The sequence below is a fragment of the Mytilus galloprovincialis genome, chromosome 10 (genome assembly GCF_965363235.1).
Source record: "Mytilus galloprovincialis chromosome 10, xbMytGall1.hap1.1, whole genome shotgun sequence".
In the NCBI taxonomy this organism is placed as follows: Eukaryota; Metazoa; Mollusca; class Bivalvia; order Mytilida; family Mytilidae; genus Mytilus; species Mytilus galloprovincialis.
Genome location: NC_134847.1, coordinates 35,099,479 through 35,107,980, shown reverse-complemented (window position 1 = coordinate 35,107,980; position 8,502 = coordinate 35,099,479).

The window sequence follows — 8,502 nt, the reverse complement described above, 5'->3', positions numbered from 1 at the left end:
ATGACTAGATGTGGCTTAATGAGAATATGATATAACGAATTATTATGACTAAAAAGCGCCGTATGATTGTCCTTAAGAAAATATAGATGCGATTGATATCAAGGAGAGGCAATTACGATTGTCAATAAGGATATGTGGTTTCATTATCATTTATATTTTTAGGAGGTCGTATATTTCTATCACGTTGTTGTCGTCGTCGTCGTCAGCGTCGTCCGAAGACAGATGATTTCCGGATAAAAACTTTAGTAAAAGTAAATAAAAATCAATAAAATTGTCAATAAAACACAAGGTATATAACCACTATCAAAAGGTTGTAATTGATTTCCGGGGTAATGGTCCTAACTATTTATGAATTAGGGGTGAGAAAACGGCCCAAATAAGCATATTTGTGGTGTCCGGACAATAATTGTGTAAAAGTGTATGCATCTCTCTGAAAATATATCACAAGTTTCTATACTACAAAGGACTTTGCGGGTTAATTGGTCAAACCATGCCATTCAGGAGTTATGGACAAATAAGGGGTAGACAAGGGGTTTTCTTGTTAAAGGACAATTTAGACAATTGAAAAGCAGTGTAAGGGAGGTAATCCTTATCTATTTTAAAGAACAATGTTTGATTACCTCCATAACACTGCTTGTCAAATATGTATTAAGAAATGATGATTGTCTTGAATTGATTAGCTGTCAATTTATTTTCAACAGTTACTAATAATTGAAATTAATTTTAGCCATAATAATGTATGTCATTTTATATTTTAAGACTTTTTTTATGTATTAAGATGGGTAATTATGGTTGCAAACTTCATTAGAAATTTGAATTGAGGAACTGATCATATCTTGAGAGAATGATTTTATTTTTGAAATAAGGGAAAGGAAGATAAAAAAATGAAAAGGGGACATTTTTTCTCATTTCAGATTTCCGAAATTAAAAGAAAAGTTCTTTAAATATTTTTTTGGAGCAAATATTCAACAGCTTAGTATAATGCACAAAAGCAAAAAACCGGGGTAAAATTAACACTTTTTTTAGGGGGGGGAGTCAATTCGCAACAGCATAGTGTACATGTATTGCACTAAAGCAAAAAATTGAATATAAATTGAATTCGTATATAACTAATTTGAAGTTCTTTGACTACAGTGATTCTGTGTCAGAAACCTATTATGTGTCAAAAATTTAATTACAATTCAAATTCAGAACTGTATCAAGAGTGAATATTGTGTCCATATTGGCCCGTCCATTTCAGGGTTAGACATCTGCGATCGTATCCCGCTTCGCTTATCTATATATTGATATGGTCACCTGTCATTCTCCCTCCCTGGAGAAAAGAGCCATGTTGAGGGGTAAATACATGCGAGATGTATAAATATACAACATTGTGCGACAGGAATAGGGAAATTAAAAATGCAATGGAATCACGTCAGGTTCTGGACAGGTTGAAGATTCCTATCACCAATTATTGAGAGGTCTATAGAGAACCTGTTGCGAGGCTACATTCTTTATCTAGTCATAGCATACCTTCTTTTACAAATATACATGACTAACAATACTTATATTTTCTCAAAAAAGGATTCAATCGATTACCACAAGTGACTCAACAAACCAAGTCAATATATCATGTCAGATTAACGAGTATTTACAGCAAATAACTGCCAACGTGCAGAAGTTTTGAGAAATTAATGTCAGCTCCGATTCATGTGATTTTTCTGTTTAGAAACGGAGGAACAAACAAACCCAGATTATGGTAACTCCTCCAACTAGAGATTTCAAAAATCTTACTTTGACATTACAGAAACGTATCAATATAGAGTTGCCATAGGCTGTTCACTGCTTCCTGGTGGTAGGATGGTATTTGGCTCTTATGATAACTATAAAATAAGAGTACTCAAGTCTGACGAATTAAAAGATTTTGAAATAAAGAACATTGGTCCAACGTTTGATGTGATTTTGAGATTTTGAGATTAATTAAGTTGCTATGTTGGCTGTGGCATATGCATGGTAAGACTTATTATAATTCAAATTCTAACATGACGTGCTTATTTCGCTTTGTGAACAAACTCATGCTCTAAATCCAACAACATGTGTTTAAACATGCGTATATTGCCTTGAGCTACTTCAGAAGAATGAATTTTATCAAATTAGCATGCATTTAATGTAACTTTAAAACACTTTCAAACTCTTAAATGGTGCACATGGTGTTACTAATTCATTTATTATGACTGTAATGTGTTGCATTCCGAAATTTACAGATTTGACCTACATACCACAACCGTTCATGCTGGCTGTTCAAACTCCTCCCTCTGAAAAATCACAGTGCCAGCCGTGTGCTTCTTTACAAACAAAAAAGGGAGGTTCATGAAAGAGCCTACACAAACGCTATACTTATCGGACATCAAATTACCTTAAGTGTCCTATTCAGAATCGAAATAATTGATGCAAGCTACACTTTATTGTAGTTTTAACATGGGTAGGCATTATATTCGTGTTATGTTAGCCCTCACTACCGCTCGGGCATAGTGTTTTCTTGTGTGACTGCCCGTCTGTTCGCCCGTTCAAAGTAATGTTTAATGTTCGGTTTAATGTAGTTAACTACTAAGTTTGTTGGCTTTCAATTGTTTTCAACCGACTGGTTATTTGTTAATTTTTAAAGTGTAAAAAGAAGATGTGATATGATCGTCCATTAAAAACATGTTTACTTATCTAAACATTTGACATACACATACAAGCAAAAATGTCATAACTGTAAACTATAAGGAAAGACACCTTCTTCTGTAACTACACAGTACAGTATGCATGCGCAAGTTTAAGATAACATTCTTTGATAATGGTCAGATTAAACAAAAGACACTGTGTTTATTTTTTTTTAACTCAGTTTAATGTAAACATTTAATACCAATATTGTCTGTATGAGGTTTCAATTGGTGTACTGGTCCAAAATAAGCAAATATGTATATTTTTCTGACGTCTTTAGATGTGTAGTCGGTGTAAGCATGATAGATTTATAATTATTTTTTAAAATTTGAATACTGTACGCTAGCATTTTGAATTTCTCTATGAAGATGATTTTCTCATTAGTAAAAATATCCAATCGCCTTGATCTTATATGTATATCGAATATTTATTTTACGAACATTTTATTTTTGTATTATACACTGTTATATATAATTAATCTTTTTATAGACCCATTTTTGATTTGAGTGTTGGTTATCCTTGTCATTTTTTTTTAAATTTTTTTAATTTTTATATTTCGGTACTTTAATATTCATAATTAAAAAAACGCACCAAGCCCATCAAAAATATCTTAGTTCATAGTAGTTGGCTCCTTCACAATTCTTTGAAATGGCTTGGCACGTCCTTCAAACGTAACAAACATGTTGTCAATCAAGAAATCAAGCATCTTCATAATGTCAGTTTCAGAGATTTTTTGTTCGAATCAGTGTGATCCTTTACAAAGTAATATTTATTCTTCCCTAAGACAAGATACGTGTACCTAAGTTGGCCATTCTTTTTAATGAATACAACAACTAAGCAACCAACTCTTTTAATTTGTCTTTCATTAAACTATCATATTAATCGCTTCAGTTGAAATATGTGTACCTCGGAAGCCGGTGGCTTCTTTCAGCTTCTTTTTTTTAGCACACATTTAAAATTTGTTTTTTGTCCATCTGATGAGTTCAGCCTTTTTCAACTGATTTTTATAGTACATTCTTATGCTGTACTGTTATACCACTGTCCCAGGTTAGGGGGGGGGGGGTTGCGATCCCGCTAACATGTTTAACCCCGCCACATTATGTATGTGTCTGTCACAAGTCAGGAGCCTGTAATTCAGTGGTTGTCGTTTGTTTATGTGTTACATATTTGCTTTTCGTTCAGTTTTTTTTATATAAATAAGGCCGTTAGTTTTCTCTTTGAATTGTTTTATATTGTCATTTCGGGGCCTTTTATAGCTGACTATGCGGTATGGGCTTTGCTCATTGTTGAAGGATATACGGTGTCCTATAGTTGTTAATTTCTGTGCCATGTTGGTCTCTTGTGGATAGTAGTCTCATTGTCAGTCCTACCAGATCTTCTTTTTTTATATCAATCTGAACTGTAGATGTTGTTAATATTCGTCTGACAAAGTTCAACCGATTTTTAGACTATTATTTTATGTCACGCGTCCTTGGTATAATGAATTGGGACAGAAATTAAACCATGTAACCGGCCACCAACGTAAAGTGAGCTGGATACTTTCTCTGAATGAGGTATCGGCTTTAACCTTCCCATGTTGGTCGCACGTGAGTTTGTATTTATAAATCCACCGTAACCACAGGCACGACTTCTTTAACAAGGGTTTGACTATCTTTTGGAAGATGACCAAAAGGAATTCACCTATATATCAGTATCATGGGCTGCCCTAAAAAATTGCAACCTATTAGACATCTTCTGATCGCTAGACAGTAACCTCGTCAGTAGTTGGCATATGCCTGTCCTAAGACAGAAAGCTCGTCAGTAGTTGGCATATGCCTTTCCTAAGACAGAAAGCTCGTCAGTAGTTGCCATATGCCGGTCCTAAGACAGAAGGCTCGTCAGTAGTTGCCATATACCGGTCCCAAGACAAAAAGCCCTTCAGTACTTGCCATATGCCGGTCCTTAGACAGAAAGCCCGTCAGTAGTTGCCATATGTACCAGTCCCAAGACAGAAAGCCCGCCAGTAGTTGCCATATGCCGGTCCCAAGACAGAAAGCCCGTCAGTAGTTGCCACATTCAGGCACAATGTCAGGAATATCGTCGTGAGCAATATCTGAATGTTTTTCGAAGTTAGATTTTTGTTATAGACTGAGATTTTATGAAATTAATGCATTTTTCTCTGTAAAACAAGACAGATTAAAGGAGCTTACTATCAAGCATTGAAATTCCTTACAATGCATGCATTTCGTTAGACCGATTGTTTATCTCTGTAAATTTTGTTTCAATATTTCTTTTGTTGAATTGACCAGGCAGAAGCTAGCGAACAATAGCTAGCGAACAACAGTTTAGATTAACTTCAATGAGACAGCAATTCAACACTAGGCAGAAGCTAGGGAACAATAGCTAGCGAACAATAAGCAAGCGAACCATAAGCCAGCGAACAATAAGGCGATATATCGAGAAACCAAAAAATGAATAAGACAAAAACGGCCGTTAAATCAAAAAAATATTCAAAGAGGCAGAAAATCAGACCAAATATTGCAATTTTAACTCAATCTTGAAATGGTTTTTATACCATTTATTGATTAAACAAGTCACATCTCTTTTAGGGCTAATATTCAGTACCACAGTAAATCTGCATCTTTCAACAGATTATTTGTAGATGTAGGGTCACCAATATACCCACTTCAATTTAGAACGTATGTAAAAGTAGTTCTTCCCTGTAAAATATCCTGTGATGTCTTTGTTTAATCAAACTAACATACACATTTGAAGAAAAGGGGGTTGCCCTATTCCAGGGCTTCTAGAGAAAAATAATGAGGGGTGTCACAGGGTATGACTATATAGGTCTTGTAGAGGAGAAACAGGCACTTCTTTTGCCTAAGGTATCAAAGGGCGCTATGTTCAAAATCTTAAACTAGAGCTCAAAATTTGAAAAAAAGGTAAAAAACAGGGGGGGGTTCGGTCTATTCCAGGGCTTCTAGAGAAAAATAATGAGTAGTGTCACGGGGTATGACTATATAGGTCTTGTAGAGGAGAAATAGACGCTTCTTTTGCCCAAGGTATCGAAGGGCGCTATGTTCATAAATCTGAAACTAGAGCTCAAAATTTGAAAAAAATGGTAAAAAACAGGGGTGTCGGCCTATTCCAGGGCTTCTAGAGAAAATAATGAGGGGTGTCACGGGGTATGACTATATAGGTCTTGTAGAGGAGAAATAGGCACTTCTTTTGCGCAAGGTATCGAAGGGCGCTTGTTCAAAATCTTAAACTAGAGCTCAAAAATTTGAAAAAAATGGTAAAAAACTTGGGGGGGGGGGGGGGGGGGGTGATGGCCTATTCAAGGGATTCTAGAGAAAAGTAATGAGTAGTGTCACTGGGTATGACTATATAGGTCTTGTAGAGGAGAAACAGGCGCTTCTTTTGCGCAAGGTATCAAAGGGCGCTATGTTCAAAAATCTAAAACGAGAGCTCAAAATTTGAAAAAAAAAATTGGTAAAAAAACAGAAGGGTCGGCCTATTCCAGGGCTTCTAGAGAAAAATAATGAGGGGTGTCACGGGGTAGGAACCCTGGAAAAGGCCGACCCCCCTATTTTTTTACCATTTTTCAAATTTTGGGCTCTAGTTTCAGATTTTTGAACTAGCGCCCTTTGATACTTTGCGCAAAAAAGCGCCTGTTTCTCCTCTACAAGACCTATATAGTCATGCCCCGTGATACCCTTCATTATATTTCTCTAGAAGCCCTGGAATAGGCCGACCCCCCTGTTTTTTACCAATTTTTTTTTTCAATTTTGGAGCTCTAGTTTCAGATTTTTGAACATAGCGCCCTTTGATACTTTGCGCAAAAGAAGCGCCTGTTTCTCCTCTTCAAGACCTACATATATATAGTTATACCCCGTGACACCCCTCATTATTTTTCCCTAGAAGGCCTGGAATAGGGCAACCCCCTTTTCTTCAAATGTGTATGTTAGTTTAATTAAACAAAGACATCACAGGTGCGATATTTTACAGGGTAGGACTATTTTTACATACGTTCTAAATTGAAGTGGGTTTATTGGTGACCCTACACCTACAAATAATCTGTTGAAAGATGATGCAGATTTATTGAGTTGAAATTGCAATATTTGGACTGATTTTCTGCCTTTTTGAATATTTTTTGATTTAACGGTCGTTGCTGTCTTATTCATTTTTTGGTTTCTCGATATATCGCCTTATTGTTCGCTTGCTTATTGTTCGCTTGCTTATTGTTCGCTGGCTTATTGTTCGCTTGCTTATTGTTCGCTAGCTATTGTTCCCTAGCTTCTGCCTAGTGTTGAATTGCTGTCTCATTGAAGTTAATCTAAACTGTTGTTGACACTAACATGACTAAGCTTAAGGTAGATTCATGGTATACCGCTATTTTCGTTTGTACATTAGCAGTACAACGTCGCTCGTGGTAAAATATTTAGCTTATAGGGCCAACCCATCGTAAAACCAGTATGAATCGTTTTAATTGTAAACTTTATCTTCTTAAATTTTATTTCAAAATTTTACCTTACAGAGTGCGTTTTATGCTCGGCCATTAGAGAACATATTGCATGGTTATTCAGAACGAGAACAAATTAACACAATAAAATACAATAGGTTTGTTATTTCATAGGGGTCGCTCGGATCGATGGAAGGCGAGACATTCGTACTGCTAGTGAACAATGAGTGTATGTAGAATTGGGACAGAAATTAAGCCATGCAACCGGCAACCAACGGACACTGTTGTCCTCACGTAAAGTGAGCGGAATACTTTCTCTAAATGAGGTATCGGCTTTAACCTTCCCATTTTAGTCGCACGTGACTTTGTAATTATAAATCCCCCGTAACCACAAGCAGGTCCGAGACCACAAATATTTCGTAGTGCATTTCTTTTAGAACATAAATGAAAATAAAAGAAATCCCACCTGCGCTTTCTCAAAGAAACTTTTACAGTGTGTTGTACTACTTTTGGGACAAATTATATCAAAATTATAGAAATCTTCATCTGCTCTAACTCAAAATATGGACAATTTTATGTTTAGGGCGTCTTGAAATCTTTTGACAGCTTCCGAAGTGCTTATTTTAAACCTTTTTCAGCTGGACCAAATCACTACTTTCCTTTAAAATTCTGGACCCAAATTTGTTTACAATGTAATTTCATCCCCTACTTGCAATTTGAGGCATTAAACATGGAGAAATAAATTTGGAATGGGTATAAAAATTAATGGCAAGTAACCCACTGTCAACACTAAGGACTATATTTGTGAACGAAAATCAAGGGACGACAATTGTGGTCTCGGACCAGCACGACTTCTTTAACAAGGGTTGAACTATCGGTTGGAGGATAACCAAAAGAAATCAGTTTTCAATTCCCCAATCACCTATGTAACGGTAACATGGGCTGCCCTCACAAATAAAAAAAAATGCCCATCATGAATTAATATATTGAAATATCGGAATACCACTACCGTAACTCGTAACTGGAAAGAGAAGAAAAACATTGGATGAATTGGTAGAAAATGGCCTAAAATAATGAAAAAAAAAGGAAAATTGTCTGTAAAGTATAAAGGGTAGGAAATAATGGACCATAAAAAAAAAGCATAGACGAAAATTGATTAAAAACTATCGTGTTTAGAAATGAGGGACCCTCATCTTTAGTTTATCATGTTCGTGTTTAATATGATGTTATTTTGCATTTAATGAATATATAAAAGGCTTTTTAAAATCATCTGATTAATAAAGTTACATAAAATTATGATACGATAATCATGATAATAAAAGTGAAACCAGGGTTAATTAGTTATATGATAATTCGTTCTTCACTTGGTGTATTTT